Source organism: Aristolochia californica, unplaced genomic scaffold, assembly GCF_029961685.1.
Source record: "Aristolochia californica isolate CCGP_79_NKW_82.1479 unplaced genomic scaffold, dmAriCali1.0.hap1 SCAF_15, whole genome shotgun sequence".
Classification (NCBI taxonomy): Eukaryota; Viridiplantae; Streptophyta; class Magnoliopsida; order Piperales; family Aristolochiaceae; genus Aristolochia; species Aristolochia californica.
Window position 1 is genome coordinate 17,901,088 of NW_027181826.1, and position 21,428 is coordinate 17,922,515.

Here is a 21,428-nt window from a genome sequence, read left to right on the forward strand (position 1 = left end):
TGTTTGCAAAAAAAATTGAAAACTATAATAAAGTTAAGTGAAGAAAATTATTTCACGCACTAAAAATGAACTCCAATGTTTTGTTATCCATGTTTGGGAAATTCACTAGTACAACCCCTAATGGCTTGGTGGAATTTTATAAGAAAGAGATTTCTAATTGATCCTAACATCTTTTAAATGTTGTGGATATGCATGCCAGAAACATGTTGAAGAGGCAAAAGACCTAATCATCCAAAAATTTCAAGAAGTAGAAAAATATTAAATTCTCAAGTTAACGCGTGGTTGGATATTTACCAGAGCCAAACTACCCACTTTTTGCCTATCCTTCAAAATCACAGATACTTTTTGGAATTATCTCTCTCAGCATTTGTGCATTTCCATTTTGGACCTTCTTTTTTTTTTTCAAATCCAAACTTGTCCCACTTTTCTTGTAAATGAAACGTTGACAACAAAATGAAAATTTTAGAGTTCATGTATGCAAAAAAATTTGAAAATTATAACAAATGTAAGTGAAAAAAATTATTTCACGCACTAAAAATGAACTCAAGAGTTTTGTTATCCTTGTTTGGGAAATTCCACTAGTACATCCCCCTATAGATTGGTGGAATTTTATAAGAAAGAGATTTCTAATTGATCCTTACAGGTTTTAAATGTGGGGGATATGCATGCCTGAAACATGTTGAAGATGCAAATCACCTAATGATCAAAAATTTCAAGGAGTAGAAAAAAATTAAATTCTCAAGTTAATGTTTGGTAGGATATATTCCAGAGCCAAACAACCCACTTTTTGCCTATCCTTCAAAGTCATAGAAACTTTTTGGAATTATCTCTCTCAGCATTTGAGCTTTCCCGTTTTGGATGTTCATTTTTTTAGAAATCCAAACTTGTCCCATTTTTCTCGTAGACAAAATGATCACAACAAAATGAAATTTTAGAGTTCATGTATGCAAAAAAATTTGAAAACTATAATAAAAGTTGGTGAAGAAAATGATTTCACGCACTAAAAATGAACTCCAAAGTTTTATTCTCCATGTTTGGGAAATTCTACTTGTACAACCCCAAATAGTTTGGTTGAATTTTATAAGAATGAGATTTCTAATTGATCCTAACATGTTTTAAATGTGGTGGATATGCATGCTGGAAACATGTTATAGATGCAAATGACCTAATGAACCAAAAATTTATAGGAGTAGAAAAAAAAAATCTCAAGTCTACATGTGGTTGGATATTTACCTGAGCCAAACAACCTACTTTTTGCCAATCCTTAAAAATCACAGATACTTTTTGGAATTATCTCTCTCAGCATTTGTACGATTCCATTTTGGATGCTCAATTTTTTTTCAAATCCAAACTTGTCCCACTTTTGTTGTAAACAAAACGATCAAAACAAAATGAAAATTTTAGAGTTTATGTATGCAAAAAAATTATAAAACTATAATAAATGTAAGTGAAGAAAATTATTTCACGCACTAAAAATGAACTCCAAACTTTTGTTATCCATGTTTGGGAAATTCCACTAGTACAACCCCTAATAGCTTGGTGGAATTTTATAAGAAAGACATTTCTAAATGATCCTAACATGTTTTTAATGTGGTGGATATGCATGCAAAAAACATGTTGAAGAGGCAAATGACCTAATGATCCAAAAATTTCAAGAAGTAGAAAAAAATTATATTCTTAAGTTAAAGCGTGGTTGGATATTTACCAGAGCCAAACAACCCACTTTTTGCCTATCCTTCAAAATCACCGATACTTTTGGGAATTATCTCTCTCAGCATTTTTGCATTTCCATTTTGGACATTCAATTTTTTTTCAAATCCAAACTTGTCCCACTTTTCTCCTAAACAAAACGTTCACAATAAAATGAAAATTTTAGAGTTCATATATGCGAAAAATTTTGAAAACTATAATAAATGTAAGTAAAGAAAATTATTTCATGCACTAAAAATGAACTCCAAAGTTTTGTTATCCATGTTTGGGAAATTTCACTAGTACAACCCTAATAGTTTTGTGGAATATTTTCAGAAAGAGATTTCTAATTCATCCTAACATTTTTTAAATGTGGTGATATGCATGCATGAAAAATGTTCAAGATGCAGATGACCTACTGATCAAAAAATTTCATGGAGTAGAAAAAAATTAAATTCTCAAGTTAACGCGTGGTTGGATATTTACCATAGCCAAACAACCCACTTTTTGCTTATCATTCAAAATCACGGATACTTTTTAGAATTCTTTCTCTCAGCATTTGTGCATTTCCATTGTGGATGTTCGATTGTTTTTCAAATCCAAACTTGTCCAGCTTTTCTCGTAAAGAAAATGATCACAACAAAATGAAAATATTAGAGTTCATGTAAGCAAAAAAATTTGAAAACTATAATAAATGTAAGTGAAGAAAATTATTTCACGCAGCCAAAATGAACTCTAAAGTTTTGTTATACATGTTTGGGAAATTCCACTACTACAACCCCTAATAGCTTGGTGGAATTTTTTTGAGAAAAAAATTTCTAACTGATCCTAACATGTGTTTAAATGTGGTGGATATGCATGCCAGAAACATGTTGAAGATGCAAGTGAGCTAAAGATCCAAAAATTTCAAGGAGTAGAAAAAATATTAAATTCTCAAATTACCACGTGGTTGGATATTTTCCAGAGCCAAACAACCCACTTTTTACCTATCCTTCAAAATCATAGAAATTTTTTGGAATTGTTTCTCCCGGCATTTGTGCATTTCCATTTTGGATGTTCGATTTTTTTCAAATCCAAACTTGTCCCACTTTTCTTGTAAAGAACACGATCAACACAATATGAAAATATTAGAGTTCAATTAAGCAAAAAAAATTAAAAATTATAATAAATGTAAGTGAAAAAAATTATTTCACGCACTAAAAATGAACTCCAAAGTTTTGTTATCCATGTTTGGGAACTTCAACTAGTACAAACCCTAATAGCTTGGTGGAATTTTAGGAGAAAGAGATTTCTAATTGATCCTAACATGTTTTAAATGTGGTGGATATGCATGCCAGAAACATGTTGAATACGCAAATGACCTAATGATCCAAAAATTTCAAGGAGTAGAAAAAAATTAAATTCTCAAGTTAACGCGTGGTCTGATATTAATCAGAGCCAAACAACCCACTTTTTGTCTATCCTTCAAAATCACAGATACTTTTTGGAATTATCTCTCTCAGTATTTGTGCATTTCCATTTTGGACCTTCTTTTTTTTTCAAATCCATACTTGTCTCTCTTTTGTCGTAAACAAAATGATCACAACAAAAAGAAAATTTTAGAGTTCATGTATACAAAAATATTCTAAAACTATAATAAATGTAAGTAAAGAAATGTTTTTATTGCATTAAAAATGAACTCCAATGTTTTGTTATCCATGTTTGGGAAATTTCACTAGTACAACCCTTAATAGCTTGGTCAAATTTTATAAGAAAGAGATTTCTAATTGAACCTAACATGTTTTAAATGTGGTGGATATGCACGCCAGAAACATGTTGAAGATGCAAACGACCTAATGATCCAAAAATTTCACGCAGTAAAAAAAATTTAAGTCTCAAGTTAACGTGTGGTTGGATATTTACTAGAGCCGAACAACCAACTTTTTGCCTATGCTTAAAAATCATAGATACTTTTTGGAATTATCTCTCTTAGTATTTGTGCATTTCCATTTTGGATGTTCGATTTTTTTTCAAATCCAAACTTGTCCCAGTTTTCTCGTCAAGAGCACGATCAACACAATATTTAAATTTTAGAGTTCATTTAAGCAAAAAAAATTAAAAAACTATAACAAATGTAAGTGAAGAAAATTATTTCATCCTCTAAAAATGAACTCCAAAGTTTTGTTATCCATGTTTGGGAACTTCCACTACTACAAACCCTAATAGCTTGGTGGAGTTTTTTGAGAAAGAGATTTCTAATTGATCCTAACAGTTTTTAAATGTGGTGGATATGCATGCCAGAAACATACTGAATATGCAAATGACCTAATGAACTAAAAATTTCAAGGAGTAGAAAAAAATTAAATTCTCAAGTTAACGCGTGGTTGGATATTAACCAGAGCCAAACAACTCACTTTTTGTCTATCCTACAAAATCACAGATACTTTTTAGAATTATCTCTCTCAGTATTTGTGCATTTCCATTTTGGGTGTTCGAGTTTTTTTCAAATCCAAACTTTTCTCTCTTTCCTCGTAAACAAAATGATCACAACAAAAAGAAAATTTTAGAGTTCATGTATGCTAAAAAATTTGAAATCTATAATAAATGTAGGTGAAGAAAATTGTTTCATGTACTAAAAATGAACTCCAATGTTTTGTTATCCATGTTTGGGAAATTCCACTAGTACAACCCCGAATAGCTTGGTGGAGTTTTCTAAGAATGAGATTTCTAAGTGATCCTAACATGTTTTAAATGTGGTGGATATGCATGCCAGAAACATGTTGAAGATGCAAATGACCTAATGATCCAAAAACATTAAGGAGTAGAAAAAAACAAAATTCTCAACTTAACGTGTGGTTGGATATTTACCCACTTTTGCCTATCCTTCAAAATCTAAGATACTTTTTGGAATTATCTCTCTCAGCATTTGTGCATTTCCATTTTGGATGTTCAATTTTTTTTTCAAATCCAAACTTGTCCCACTTTTCTCGTAAACAAAACGATCACAACAAAATGAAAATTTTAGAGTTCGTGTATGCAAAAAAATTTGAAAACTATAATAACTGTAGTGAAAAAAATTATTTCATGCACTAAAGATGAACTCCAAAATTTTGTTATCCATGTTTGGAAAATTCCACTAGTACCACCCCTAATAGCTTGGTCGAATTTTATAAGAAAGAGATTTCTAGTTGATCCTAACATGTTTTTAATGTGGTGGATATGCATGCCAGAAACATGTGGGAGATGGAAATGTCCTAATGATCCAAAAATTTCCAATTGTATAAAAAATTAAATTCTAGAGTTAATGTGTGGTTGGATATTTACTAGAGCCAAACAATCCACTTTTTGCCTATCGTCAAAAATCACTGATACTTTTTGGACTTATCTCTCTTGTCATTTGTGAATTTCCATTTTGAATGTTCAATTTATTTTCAAATCCAAACTTGTCCCACTTTTCTCTTAAACAAAAAGATCACAACAAAATGAAAATTTTAGAGTTCATATATACAAAAAAATTTGAAAACTATAATAAATGTTAGTGAAGAAAATTATTTCACGCACTAAAAATGAACTCCAAAGTTTTGTTATCCAAGTTTGGGAAATTCCACAAGTACAACCTCAAATTTTGTAAGAAAGAGATTTCTAATATATCCTTGCATGTTTTAAATGTGGTGGATATGCATGCCAGAAACATGTTGAAGAAGCAAATGACCTAATGATCCAAAAATTTCAAGAAGTAGAAAAAAATTAAATCCTCAAGTTAACACGTGGTTGGATATTTACCAGAGCTAAACAACCCACTTTTTGCATATCCTTCAATTCAAAGAAACCTTTTGGAATTATCTCTCTCAGCATTTTTGCATTTCCATTTTGAACGTTCAATTTTTTTTCAAATCCAAAGTTGTTCCATTTTTCTCGTAAACAAAACCTTCACAACAAAAAGAAAATTTTAGAGTTCATGTATGCAAAAAAATTTGAAAACTATAATAAATGTAAGTGAAGAGAATTATTTCACGCACTAAAAATGAACTCCAAAGTTTTGTTATCCATGTTTGGGAAATTGCACAAGTACAACCCCTAATAGCTTGGTGGAATTTTATAAGAAAGAGATTTCTAATTGTTCCTAACATGGTTTAAATGTGGAGGATATTCTTGCCAGAAACATGTTGAAGAAGCAAATGACTTAATGATCAAAAAATTTCAAGGAGTAGAAAAAAATTAAATTCTCAAGTTAATGTGCAGTTCGATATTTACCAGAGCGAAACAACCCACTTTTTGCCTATCCTTCAAAATCACAGATACGTTTTTGAATTATCTCTCTCAACATTTGTGCATTTCAAGTTTGGATGTTCAATTTTTTTTCAAATCCAAACTAGTCCCACTTTTCTCGTAAACAAAACAATCACAACCAAAAGAAAATGTTTGAGTTCATGGATTCAAAAAAAAAAAAAAAACTATAATAAATATAAGTGAAGAAAATTATTTCATGGACTAAAAATAAACTCTAAAGTTTTGTTGTCCATGTTTGGGAAATACCACTAGTACAACCCCTAATAGCTTGGTGGAATTTTATAAGAAAGAGATTTCGAAATGATCCTAACATGTTTTAAATGTGGTGGATATGCATGCCAGAAACATGTTGAAGATGCAAATGACCTAATGATCCAAAAATTTCAAAGAGTAGAAAAAAATTAAATTCTCAACTTAAGGTGTGGTTGGATATTTACCAAAGCCAAACAAACCACTTTTCGCCTATCCTTTAAACTCACAGATACTTTTTGGAATTATCTCCCTCAGAGTTTGTGCTTTTCCATTTTGGATATTCAATTTTTTTTCAAATCCAAACTTGTCCCACTATTCTCGTAAACAAAATGATCACAACAAAATGAAAATTTTAGAGTTCATGTATACCAAAAAATTTGAAAACTATAATAAATGTGAGTGAAGAAATTATTTCACGAACTAAAAATGTACCCCAAAGATTTGTTATCCATGTTTGGGAAATTCCACTAGTACAACCCCTAATAGCTTGGTGGAATTTTATAAGAAAGAGATTTCTAATTGATCCTAACATGTTTTAAATGTGGTGGATATGCATGCAAGATTAATGTTGAAGATGCGAATGACCTAATGATCCAAAATTTTCAAGTAGTAGAAAAAAATTAAATTCTCAAGTTAATGTGCAGTTCGATATTTACCAGAGCCAAACAACCCACTTTTTGCCTATCCTTCAAAATCACAGATACTTTTTTGAATTATCTCTCTCAGCATTTGTGCATTTCAAGTTTGGATGTTCAATTTTTTTTCAAATCCAAATTTGTCCCACTTTTCTCATAAACAAAACGATCACAACGAAATGAAAATTTTAGAGTTCATCTATATAAAAAAATTGAAAACTATAATAAATCTAAGTGAAGAAAATTATTTCATGCACTAAAAATGAACTCCAATGTTTTGTTATCCATGTTTGGGAAATTCACTAGTACAACCCCTAATGGCTTGGTGAAATTTTATAAGAAAGAAATTTCTAAATGATCCTAACATGTTTTAAATGTGGTGGATATGCATGCCAGAAACATGTTGAAGATGCAAATGACCTAATGATCCAAAAATTTCAAGGAGCAGAAAAAAATAAAATTCTCAACTTAAGGTGTGGTTGGATATTTACCAGAGCCAAACAAACCACTTTTTGCCTATCCTTAAAAATCACAGATACTTTTTGGAATTATCTCTCTCAGAATTTGTGCTTTTCCATTTTGGATATTCAATTTTTTTTCAAATCCAAACTTGTCCCACTATTCTCTTAAACAAAACGATCACAACAAAATGAAAATTTTAGAGTTCATGTATACCAAAAAATTTTAAAACTATAATAAATTTATATGAAGAAAATTATTTCACGCACTAAAAATGTACCCCGAAGATTTGTTATCCATGTTTGGGGAATTCCACTAGTACAACCCCTAATAGCTTGGTGGAATTTTATAAGAAAGACATTTCTAATTGATCCTAAAATGTTTTAAATGTGGGGGATATGCATGCTAGAGACATGTTGAACATGCGAATGACGTAATGATCCAAAATTTTCGAGTAGAAAAAATTTAAATTCTCAAGTTAATGTGTTGTTCGATATTTACCATAGCTAAACAACCCACTTTTAGCCTATCCTTCAAATTCACAGATACATTTTGGAATTATCTCTCTCAGCATTTGTGCGTTTCAAATTTGGATGTTCAATTTTTTTTCAAATCCAAACTAGTCCCACTTTTCTCGTAAACAAAACGATCACAACAAAAAGAAAATTTTAGAATTCATGTTTGCAAAAAAAAATGAAAACCATAATAAAGGTAAGTGAAGAAAATTATTTCACTCACTAAAAATGAACTCCAATGTTTTGTTATCCATGTTTGGGAAATTCACTAGTACAACCCCTAATGGCTTGGTGGAATTTTATAAGAAAGAGATTTCTAAATGATCCTAACATGTGTTAAATGTGGTGGATATGCATGCCAGAAACATGTTGAAGAAGCCAATGACCTAATGATCCAAAAATTTCAAGGAGTAGAAAAAAATTAAATTCCCAAGTTAACGTGTGGTTGGATATTTACCAAAGCCAAACAATCCAATTTTTGCCAATCCTTAAAAATCAAAGATACTTTTTGGAATTATCTCTCACATAATTTGTGCATTTCCATTTTGGAAGTTCAATTTTTTTTCAAATCCAAACTTGTCCCACTTTTCTCGTAAACAAAACCATCACAACAAAGTGAAAATTTTAGAGTTCATGTGTGCAAAAAAATTTGAAAACTATAATAAATGTAAGTGAAGAAAATTATTTCACGTATTACAAATGAACTCCAAAGTTTTGTTATCCATGTTTGGGAAATTCCACTAGTACAACCCCTAATATCTTTGTGGAATTTTATATGAAAGAGTTTAAATGATCCTAACATGTTTTAAATGTGGTGGATATACATGCCAGAAACATGTAGAAGATGCAAATGACGTAATGATCCAAAACTTTCAAGGAGTAGAAAAAAATTAAATTCTCAAATTAACGTGAGGTTGAATATTTACCAGGGCCAAAAATCCATTTTTTGCCTATCCTTAAAAATCACAGATACTTTTTGGAATTTCTCTCTCAGAAGTTGTGCATTTCCATTTTGGATGTTCAATTTTTTTCCAAATCCAAACTTGCCCCACTTTTCTTGTAAAGAAAACGACAACAACAAAATGAAAATTTTTGAGTTCATGTATGCAAAACAATTTGAAAACTATAGTAAATGTAAGTGAAGAAAATTATTTCACGCACTAAAAATGAACTCTAAAATTTTGTTATCCATGTTTGGGAAATTCCACTAGTACAACCCCTAATAGCTTGGTAGAATTTTATAAGAAAGAGATTTCTAATTGATCCAAACATGTTTTAAATGTGGTGGATATGAATGCCAGAAACATGTTGAAGATGCAAATGACCTTATGATCCAAAAATTTCATGGAGTAGAAAAAAATTAAATCCTCAAGTGAACGTGTGGTTGGATATTTACCACAGCCAAACAACCCACCTTTTTCTTATCCACCAAAATCAAAGATACTTTTATGAATTATCTCTCTCTGCATTTGTACATTTTCATTTTGGATGTTCATTTTTTTTTCAAATCCAAACTTGTCCCATTTTTCTCGTGAACAAAACGAACACAACAAAATGAAAATTTCAGAGTTCGAGTTTGCAAAAAAAAATTTAAACTAAAATAAATGTAAGTGAAGAAAAATATTTCACGCACTAAAAATGAACTCCAAAGTTTTGTTATCCTTGTTTGGCAAATTCCACTAGTACAACCCCTAATAGCTTGGTGGAATTTTATAAGAATGAGATTTCTAATTCATCCTAACATGTTTTAAAAGTGGTGGATATGTATGCCTGAAAAATGTTGAAGATGGAATTGACCTAATGATCAAAAATTTTTAAGGAGTAGAAAAAAATTAAATTCTCAACTTAACGCGTGGTTGGATATTTACCAGAGCCAAACAACCCACTTTTTGCCCATCCTTCAAAATGACAGTTAGTTTTTGGAATTATCTCTCTCTACATTTGTGCATTTCCATTTATGATGTTTGATTTTTTTTCAAATCCAAGCTTGTCCCACTAATCTCGTTAACAAAACGATCATAATAAAATGAAAATTTAGAGTTCATGTATGCAAAAAAATTTAAAACTATAATAAGTGTAAGTGAAGAAAAAATTTGTACGCACTAAAACCGGACTCCAAAGTTTTGTTATCCATATTTACAAAATTCCACTAGTACAACCTCTAATAGCTCAGTGGAATTTTATAAGAAAGAGATTTCTAATTGATCCTAACATGTTTTAAATGTGGTGGATATCCATGCCAAAAATATGTTGAAGATGCAAATGACCTAATGATCCAAAAATTTCAAGGAGTAGAAAAAATTTAAATTCTCAAGTTAACGTGTGGTTGGATATTTACCAGAGCCAATCAACCAACTTTTTGCCTATCCTTTAAAATCACAGATACTTTTTGGAATTATCTCTCTCAGCATTTGTGCATTTCCCTTTTGGATGTTCGATTTTTTTTCAAATCCAAACTTGTCGTAATTTTCTCATAAACAAAACGATTACAACAAAATTAGAATTTTAGAGTTCATGTATGGTAAAAAATTTGAAATCTATAATACATGTAAGTGAAGAAAATTATTTCACGCACTGAAATGAACTCCAAAGTTTTGTTATGTATGTTTGGGAAATTCCACTAGTACAACCCCTAATAGCTTGGTGGAGTTTTATAAGAATGAGATTTCTAATTGATCCTAACATGTTTTAAATGTGGTGGATATGCATGCCAGAAACATGTTGAAGATGCAAATGACCTAATGATCCAGAAATTTCAAGGAGTAGAAAAAAATAAAATTCTCAACTTAACGTGTGGTTGGGTATTTACCAGAGCCAAACTACCCATTTTTTGCCTATCCTTCAAAATCAAAGATACTTTTTGGAATTATCGCTCTCAGCATTTGTGCATTTCCATTTTGGATGTTCAATTTTTTTTCAAATCCAAACTTGTCCCACTTTTCTCGTGAACAAAATGATCACAACAAAATGAAAATTTTAGAGTTCGTGAATGCAAAAAAATTTGAAAACTATAATAACTGTAGGTAAAGAAATTTATTTCACGCACTAAAGATGAACTCCAAAATTTTGTTATCCACGTTTGGAAAATTACACTAGTACAACCCCTTATAGCTTGGTGGAATTTTATAAGAAAAAGATTTCTAATTCATCCTAACATGTTTTAAATGTGGTGGATATGCATGCCAAAAACAAGTTGAAGATGCAAATGACCTAATGATCAAAAAATTTCAAGGAGTAGAAAAAAATTAAATTCTCAACTTAATGTGAGCTTGGATATTTACGAGAGCCTACACACCCAGTTTTTGCCTATCCCTCAAAATCAGAGATACTTTTTGGAATTATCACTCTCAGCATTTGTGCATTTCCATTTTGGAAGTTCAATTTTTTTTAAAATCCAAACTTGTCCCTCTTTTCTCGTAAACAAAATGATCACAACAAAATGAAAATTGTAAAGTTCATGTATGCAAAAAAATTTGAAAACTATAATAAATATAACTGAAGAAAATTATTTTACGCATTAAAAATAAACTAGAAAGTTTTGTTATCCATGTTTCTGAAATTCCACTACTACAACCCCTAATAGCTTGGTGGAATTTTATAAGAAAGAGATTGCTAAATGATCCAAACATGTTTTAAATGTGGTGGATATGCATGCTAGAAACATGTTGAAGATGCAAATGACCTAATGATCCAAAAACTTCAAGGAGTTGAAAAAAATTAAATTCCAAGTTAACGTGTGGTTGGATATTTACAAGTGCCAAACAACCCACTTTTTTCCTATCCTTAAAAATCACAGATACTTTTTGGAATTATCTCTCTCATAATTTGTGCATTTCCATTTTGGATGTTCAATTTTTTTTCAAATCAAAACTTATCCCACTTTTCTCGTAAACAAAACGATCACAACTAAATGAAAATTTTAGAGTTCATGTACTCTAAAAAATTTGAAAACTATAATAAATGTAAGTGAAGAAAATTATTTCACGCACTTAAAATGATCTCCAAAGTTTTGTTAACCATATTTGAGAAATTCCACTAGTACAACCCCTAATAGCTTGGTGGAATTTTGTAAGAAAGAGATTTCTAATTGTTCCAAGGATGTTTTAAATATGGAGGATATGCATGCCAGAAACATGTTGAAGATGCAAATGAGCTAATGATCCAAAAATTTCAATTTGTAGAAAAAAATTAAATTTTGTAGTTAACGCGTGGTTGGATATTTACCAGAGCCAAACAACCCACTTTTTGCCTATCCTTCAAAATCACACATACTTTTTGGAATTATCTCTCTCAGCATTTGTGAATTTCCATTTTGGACGTTCAATTTTTTTTCAAATCCAAACTTGTCCCACTTTTCTTGTAAACAAAGCGATCACAACAGAAAGAATATTTTAGAGTTCATCTATGCAAAAAAATATGAAAACTATAACAAATGAAAGTGAAGAAAATTATTTCACGCACTAAAAATGAACTCCAAAGTTTTGTTATCCATGTTTGGCAAATTCCACTAGTACAACCCCTTATAGCTTGGTGGTACTTTATAAGAAAGAGATTTCTAAATGATCCTAACATGTTTTCAATGTGGTGGATATGCATGCAAGAAACATGTTGAAGATGCAAATGACCTAATGATCCAAAAATTTGAAGGTGTGGAAAAAACTTAAATTCTCAAGTTAGCGTGTGGTTGGATATTTACCAGAGCCAAACAACCAACTTTTTCCCTATCCTTAAAAATCACAGATACTTTTTGGAATTATCTCTCACAGAATTTGTGCATTTCCATTTTGGATGTTCAATTTTTTTTCAAATCCAAACTTGTCCCACTTTTCTCGTAAACAAAACGACAACAACAAAATGAAATTTTTTGATTTCATGTATGCAAAAAAAATTTGAAAATTATAGTAAATGTAAGTGAAGAAAATTATTTCACGCACTAAAAATGAACTCTAAAGTTTAGTTATCCATGTTTGGGAAATTCCACTAGTACAACCCTTAATAGCTTGGTTGAATTTTATAAGAAAGAGATTTCTAATTGATCCTAACATGTTTTATATGTGGTGGATATGCATGCCAGAAACATGTTGAAGATGCAAATGACATTATGATCCAAAATTTTCAAGGAGTAGAAAATAATGAAATTCTCAAGTGAACGTGTGGCCGGATATTTACCAGAGCCAAACAACCCTCCTTTTTCCTATCCATCAAAATCAAAGATACTTTTTGGAATTATCACTCTCTGCATTAGTGCATTTTCATTTTGGATGTTCAATTTTTTTTCAAATCCAAACTTGTCCCATTTTTCTAGTAAACAAAACGATCACAACAAAATGAAAATTTCAGAGTTCGTGTATGCAAAAAAAATTTAAAACTAAAATAAATGTAAGTGAAGAAAAATATTTCACACACTAAAAATGAACGCCAAAGGTTTGTTATCCATGTTTGGGAAATTCCACTAGTACAACCCTTATAGCTTGGTGGAATTTTATAAGAAAGAGATTTCTAATTCATCCTAACATGTTTTAAAAGTGGTGGATATGCATGCCTGAAAGATGTTGAAGATGCAATTGACCTAATGATCAAAAAATTTTAAGGAGTAAAAAAAATTAAATTCTCAACTTAACGCGTGGTTGGATATTTACCAGAGCCAAACAACCCACTTTTTGCCCGTCCTTCAAAATCACAGTTAATTTTTGGAATTATCTCTCTCAGCATTTGTGCATTTCAATTTATGATGTTTGTTTTTTTTTCAAATCCAAACTTGTCCCACTAATCTCGTTAACAAAATGATCATAATAAAATGAAAATTTTAGAGTTCAAGTATGCAAAAAAAATTAAAACTATAATAAGTGTAAGTGAAGAAAATTATTTCACGCACCAAAATTGGACTCCAAAGCTTTGTTATCCATGTTTGGGAAATTCCACTAGTACAACCTCTAATAGCTCTGTGGAATTTTATAAGAAAGAGATTTCTAATTGATCCTAACATGTTTTAAATGTGGTGGATAAGCATGCCAGAAATATGTTGAAGATGCAAATGACCTAATGATCCAAAATTTTCAAGGAGTAGAAAAAAACTATATTCTCAAGTTAACGTGTGGTTGGATATTTACTAGAGCCAAACAACCAACTTTTTGCCTATCCTTCAAAATCACATATACTTTTTGGAATTATCTCTCTCAGCATTTCGGCATTTCCCTTTTGGATGTTCGATTTTTTTTCAAATCCAAACTTGTCCTACTTTTCTCATAAACAAAACATTTAGAACAAAATTAGAATTTTAGAGTTCATGTAAGCTAAAAAATTTGAAAATCTATAATAAATGTAAGAGAAGAAAATTATTTCCCACACTAAAAATGAACTCCAAAGTTTTATTATGTATGTTTGGGAAAGTCTACTAGTACAACCCCTAATAGCTTGGTGGAGTTTTATAAGAATGAGATTTCTAATTGATCCTAACATGTTTTAAATGTGGTGGATATGCATGCCAGAAACATGTTGAAGATGCAGATGACCTAATGATCCAAAAATTTCTAGGATAGAAAAAAATAAAATTCTCAACTTAACGTGTGGTTGGATATTTACCAGAACCAAACAACCCATTTTTTGCCTATCCTTCAAAATCAAAGATACTTTTTGGAATTATCTCTCTCAGCATTTTTGCATTTCCATTTTGGATGTTCAATTTTTTTTCAAATCCAAACTTGTCCCACTTTTCTCTTTAACAAAACGATCACAAAAAAATGAAAATTTTAGAGTTCGTGTATGCAAAAAAATTTGAAAACTATAATAACTGTAAGTGAATAAAATTATTTCATGCACTAAAGATGAACTTCAAATTTTTGTTATCCATGTTTGGAAAATTACACTAGTACAACCCCTAATAGCTTGGTGGAGTTTTATAAGAAAGAGATTTCTAATTCATCCTAACATGTTTTAAATGTGGTGGATATGCATGCCAGAAACAAGTTGAAGATGCAAATGACCTAATGATCAAAAAATTTCAAGGAGTAGAAAAAAATTAAATTCTCAACTAAATGTGAGTTTGGATATTTATGAGAGCCTACACACCTAGTTTTTGCCTATCCCTCAAAATCAGAGATACTTTTCCGAATTATCAGTCTTCGCATTTGTGCATTTCCATTTTGGAAGTTCAATTTTTTTTCAAATCCAAACTTGTCCCTCTTTTCTCGTAAACAAAACGATCACAACAAAAGGAAAATTGTAGAGTTCATGTATGCAAAAAAAATTTGAAAATTATAATAAATATAACTGAAGAAAATTATTTTACGCACTAAAAATAAACTAGAAATTTTTGTTATCCATGTTTAGGAAATTCCACTACTACAACCCCTATTAGCTTATTGGAATTTTATAAGAAAGAGACTGCTTAATGATCCTAACATGTTTTAAATGTGGTGGATATGCTTGCCAGAAACATGTTGAAGATGCAAATGACCAAATGATCCAAAAATAGGAGTAGAAAAAAATTAAATTCCAAGTTAACGTGTGGTTGGATATTTACAAGAGCCAAACAACCCACTTTTTGCCTATCCTTAAAAATCACAGATAATTTTTGGAATTATCTCTCTCAAAATTTGTGCATTTCCAATTTGGATGTTCAATTTTTTTTCAAATCCAAACTTATCCCACTTTTCTCGTAAACAAAACGATTACAACAAAATGAAAATTTTAGAGTTCATGTATGCAAAAAAATTTGAAAACTATAATAAATGTAAGTGAAGAAAATTATTTAACGCACTAAAAATGAACTCCATAGTTTTGTTAACCATGTTTGAGAAATTCCACTAGTTCAACCCCTAATGGCTTGGTTGAATTTTGTAAGAAAGAGATTTCTAATTGTTCCTAGCATGTTTTAAATATGGAGGATATGCATGCCAGAAACATGTTGAAAATACAAATGTGCTAATGATCCAAAAATTTCAATTAGTAGAAAAAAATTAAATTCTCAAGTTAACGTGTGGTTGGATTTTTACCAGAGCCAAATAACCCACTTTTTTCCTATCCTTCAAAATCACACATACTTTTTGGAATTATCTCTCTCAGCATTTGTGAATTTCCATTTCGGACGTTCAATTTTGTTTCAAATCCAAACTTGTCCCACTTTTCTCGTAAACAAAGCGATCACAACAAAAAGAATATTTTAGAGTTCATGTAGGAAAAAAATATGAAAACTATAATAAATGAAAGTGAAGAAAATTATTTCACGCACTAAAAATGAACTCCAAAGTTTTGTTATCCATGTTTGGGAAATTCCACTTGTACAACCCTTATAGCTTGGTGGTACTTTATAAGAATGAGATTTCTAAATGATCCTAACATGTTTTCAATGTGGTGGATATGCATGCCAGAAACATGTTGAAGATGCAAATGACCTAATGATCCAAAAATTTCAAGGAGTAGAAAAAACTTAAATTCTCAAGTTAAGGTGTGGTTGGATATTTACCAGAGCCAAGCAACCAATTTTTTCCCTATCCTTAAAAATCATAGATACTTTTTGGAATTATCTCTCTCAGAATTTGTGCATTTCCATTTTGGATGCTCAATTTTTTTTCCACTCCAAACTTGTCCCTCTTTTCTCGTAAACAAAACGATCACAACAAAATGAAAATTTTAGAGTTCTTGTATGCAAAAACATTTGAAAACTATAATAAATGTAAGTGAAGAGAATTATTTCACCCACTAAAAATGAACTCTAAAGTTTTGTTATCCGAGTTTGGGAAATTCCACTAGTACAACCCCTAATAGCTTGGTGGAATTTTATATGAAAGTGATTTCTAATTGATCCTAACAAGTTTTAAATGTGGTGGATATGCATGCATGAAACATGTTAAAGAATCAAATGACCTAATGATCCAAAAGTTTCAAGGAGCAGAAAAAAATGAAATTCTCAAGTTAATGTGTAGTTTGATATTTACCAGAGCAAAACAACCCACTTTTTGCCTATCCTTTAAAATCACAGAAACTTTTTGGAATTATCTCTCTCAGCTTTTGTTCTTTTCCATTTTGGATGTTCAATTTTTTTTCAAATCCAAACTTGTGCCACTTTTCTTGTAAACAAAACAATCGCAAGAAAATGAAAACTTTAGAGTTCATGTAAACAAAAAAATTAGAAAACTATAACAAATGTAAGTGAAGAAAATTATTTCACGCCCTAAAAATGAACTCATAAGTTTTTTTATCCATGTTTGGTGGAATTTTGTAAGAAAGAGATTTCTAATTGATCCTAACATGTTTTAAATGTTGTGGATATGCATGCTAGAAAGATGTTGAAGATGCAAATGACCTAATGATCAAAAAATTTCAAGAAGTAGAAAAAAATTAAATTCTCAAGTTAATGTGTGGTTGGATATTTACCAGAGCTAAACAAACCAACTTTTTGCTAATCCTTCAAAATCACAGATACTCTTTGGAATTATCTCTCTCAGCATTTATGCATTTCCATTTTGGATGTTGTATTTTTTTTCAAATCGAAACTTGTCCCACTTTTTTCATTTACAAAACGATCACAACAAAAAGAAAATTTTAGAGTTCATGTACGCAAAAAAATTTGAAAACTATAATAAATGTAAGTGAAGAAAACTGTTTCATGCACTAAAAATGAACTCCAAAGTTTTGATATCCATATTTGAGAAATTCCGCTAGTACAACCCATAATAAGGTGGAATTTTGTAAGAAACATATTTCTAATTGTTCATAGCAAGTTTTATATGCGATGGATATGCATGCCAGAAAATTGTTGAAGATGCAAATGATCTAATGATCCAAAAATTTCAATTAGTAGAAAAAAATTAAATTCTCAGTTTAACGCGTGGTTGGATATTTACCAGAGCCAAACCACCCACTTCTTGCCTATCCGACAAAATCACAGATACTTTTTAGAATGATCTCTCTCAGCGTTTGTGAATTTCGATTTTGGACGTTCAATTTTTTTTCAAATCCAAACTTCTCCCTCTTTTCTCATAAACAAAACGATCACAACAAAAAGAAAATTTTAGAGTTCATGTATGCGAAAAAATATGAAAACTATAATAAATGAAAATGAAGAAAATTATTTCACGCACTAAAAATGAACTCCAAATTTTTGTTCTCCATGTTTGGGAAATTCAACTAGTACAACCCCTTATAGCTTGGTGGTACTTTATAAGAAAGAGATTTCTAAATGATCCTAACATGTTTTAATTGTGGTGGATATGCATGCCAGAAACATGTTGAAGATGCAAATGACCTAATGATCCAAAAATTTCAAGGAATAGAAAAAAATTAAATTCTCAAGTTGACGTGTGGTTGGATATTTACCAGAGCCAAACAACCCACTTTTTCCCTATCCTTAAAAAATAAAAGATACTTTTTGGAATTAACTCTCTCAGAATTTGTGCATTTTCATTTTCGATGTTCAATTTTTTTTCAAATCCAAAGTTGTCCCTTTTTTCGCGTAAACAAAACGATCACAACAAAATGAAAATTTTAGAGTTCATGTATACAAAACTATTTGAAAACTATAATAAATGTAAGTGAAGAGAATTATTTCACGCACTAAAAATGAATTCCAAAGTTTTGTTATCCGAGTTTGGGAAATTCCACTAGTACAACCCCTTATAGCTTGGTGGAATTTTATATGAAAGAAATTTCTAATTGATCCTAACAAGTTTTAAATGTCGTGGACATGCATGCCAGAAACATGTTAAAGAAAGAAATGACCTAATGATGCAAAAATTTCAAGGAGTAGAAAAAAATTTAATTCCCAAGTTAATGTGTAGTTCGATATTTACCAGGGCAAAACAACCCACTTTTTGCCTATCCTTCCAAATCACAGATACATTTTGGAATTATCTCTCTCAGCATTTGTGCATTTCCAGTTTGGATGTTCAATTTTTTTTCAAATCCAAACTTGTCCCACTTTTCTCGTAAACAAAACGATCACAAGAAAATTAAAATTTTAGAGTTTTGTAAACAAAAAAATTTGAAAACTATAATAAATGTAAGTGAAAACATTATTTCACACACTAAAAATGAACTCCTAAGTTTTGTTATCCTTGTTTTGTGGAATTTTTTAGGAAACAGATTTCTAATTGATCCTAACATGTTTTAAATGTGGTGGATATGCATGCCTGAAACCTGTTGAAGATGCAAATGACCTAATGATCCAAAAATTTCAAGGAGAAGAAAAAAATTAAATTCTCAAGTTAACGCGTGGTTGGATATTTACCAGAGCCAAACAAACCCACTTTTTGCCAATCCTTCAAAATCACAAATACTTTTTGGAATTATCTCTCTCAGCATTTGTGCATTTCCATTTTGGACGTTCAATTTTTTTTTAAATCCAAACTTGTCCCACTTTTCTCGTAAACAAAACGATCACAACAAAAAGAAAATTTTAGAATTCCTGTATGCAAAAAAATTTGAAAACTATAATAAATGTAAGTGAAGAAAATTGTTTGATGCACTAAAAATGAACTCCAAAGTTTTGTTATCCATGTTTGGGAATTCCACTAGTACAACCCCTAATATGCTGGATTTTTTTAAGAAAGAGATTTCTAATTGATCCTAGTATATTTGAAATATGGAGGATATGCATGCGAGAAACTTGTTGAAGATGGAAATAACCTAATGATCAAAAAATTTCAAGGAGTAGAAAAAATTAAATTCTCAAGTTAACGCATTGTTAGATATTTACCTGAGCCAAACAATCCACTTTTTTCCTATCATTCAAAATCACAGATACTTTTTGGAATTATCTCTCCCAGCATTTGTACATTTCCAATTTGGATGTTCGATTTTTTTTCAAATCCAAACTTGTCCCACTTTTCTCGTAAACAACATGATCAACACAATATGAAAATTTTAGAGTTCATGTATGCAAGAAAATTTGAAAAAAATAATAGATGAAAGTGAAAAACACTATTTCACGCACTAAAAATGAACTCCAAAGTTTTGCCATCCAAGTGTTGGAAATTCCACTAGTACAACCCCTAATAGCTTGGTGGAATTTTATATTTGATCCTAACATGTTTTAAATGTGGTGGATATGCATGCCAGAAACATTTTTAAAATGCAAATGACCTAATGATCCAAAAATTTCAAGGAGTAGAAAAAAATTAAATTCTCAAGTTAACGCGTGGTTGGATATTCACATGAGGCAAACAACCCACTTTTTTCGTATCCTTCAAAATCACAGATACTATTTGGAATTCTTTCTCTCAGCATTTGTGCATTTCCATTTTGGATCTTCGATTTTTTTTCATATCCAAACTTGTCCCACTTTAATAAATGATCCCCCTTCTCTCGTAAAGAAAACGATCACAACAAAATGAAAATATTAGAGTTCATTTAAGAGAAAAAAAATAAAAACTATAATAAATGTAAGTGAAGAAAATTATTTCACGCACTAAAAATGAACTCCAAAGTTTTGTTATCCATGTTTGGGAACTTCCACTAGTACAAACCCTAATAGCTTGGTGGAATTTTATGAGAAAAAGATTTCTAATTGATCCTAACATGTTTTAAATGTGGTGAATATGCATGCCAGAAACATGTTGAAGATGCAAATGACCTAATGATCCAAAAAATTTTAGTTGAAAAAAACTAAATTCTCAAGTTAACGCGTGGTTGGATATTGACCAGAGACAAACAACCCACCTTTTGCCTATCCTTCAAAATCACAGATACTTTTTGGAATTATCTCTCTCAGTATTTGTGCATTTCCATTTTTGATGTTCTATTTTTTTTTCAAATCCAAACTTGTCTCTCTTTTCTCGTAAACAAAATGATCACAACAAAAAGAAAATTTTTGAGTTAATATATGAAAAAAATTCAAAAACTATAATAAATATAAGTGAAGAAAATTATTTCGCGACTTAAAAATGAACTCCAAAGTTTTGTTATCCCTGTTCGCGAAATTCCACTAGTACAAGCCCTAATAGCTTGGTCGAATTTTATAGGAAAGAGATTTCTAATTGATCCTAACATGTTTTAAATGTGTAGTTCGATATTTACCAGAGCAAAACAACCCACTTTTTGCCTATCCTTTAAAATCATAGACACTTTTTGGAATTATCTCTCTCAGCATTTGAGGATTTCCAGTTTGCATGTTCAATTTTTTTTCAAATCCATAGTTGTCCCACTTTTCTCGAAAACAAAACGATCATAAGAAAATTAAAATTTTAGTGTTGATGTAAACAAAAAAATTTGAAAACTATAATAAATGTAAGTGAAAAATTTTATTTCACGCACTAAAAATAAACTCCTAAGTTTTGTTATCTATGTTTGGTGAAATTTTGTAACAAAGAGATTTCTAATTGATCCTAACATGTTTTAAATGTGGTGGATATGCATGCCAGATACATGTTGAAGATGCAAATGACCTAATGATCCAAAAATTTCAAGGAATAGAAAAAAATAAAATTCTCAACTTAACGTGTGGTTGGATAGTTACCTGAGCCAAACAACCCACTTTTTGCCTATCCTTTAAAATCAAAGAAACTTTTTAGAATTATCTCTCTCAGCATTTGTGCGTTTCCATTTTGGATGTTCAATTTTTTTTCAAATCCAAACTTGTCCCACTTTTCTAGTTAACAAAACGATCACAAAA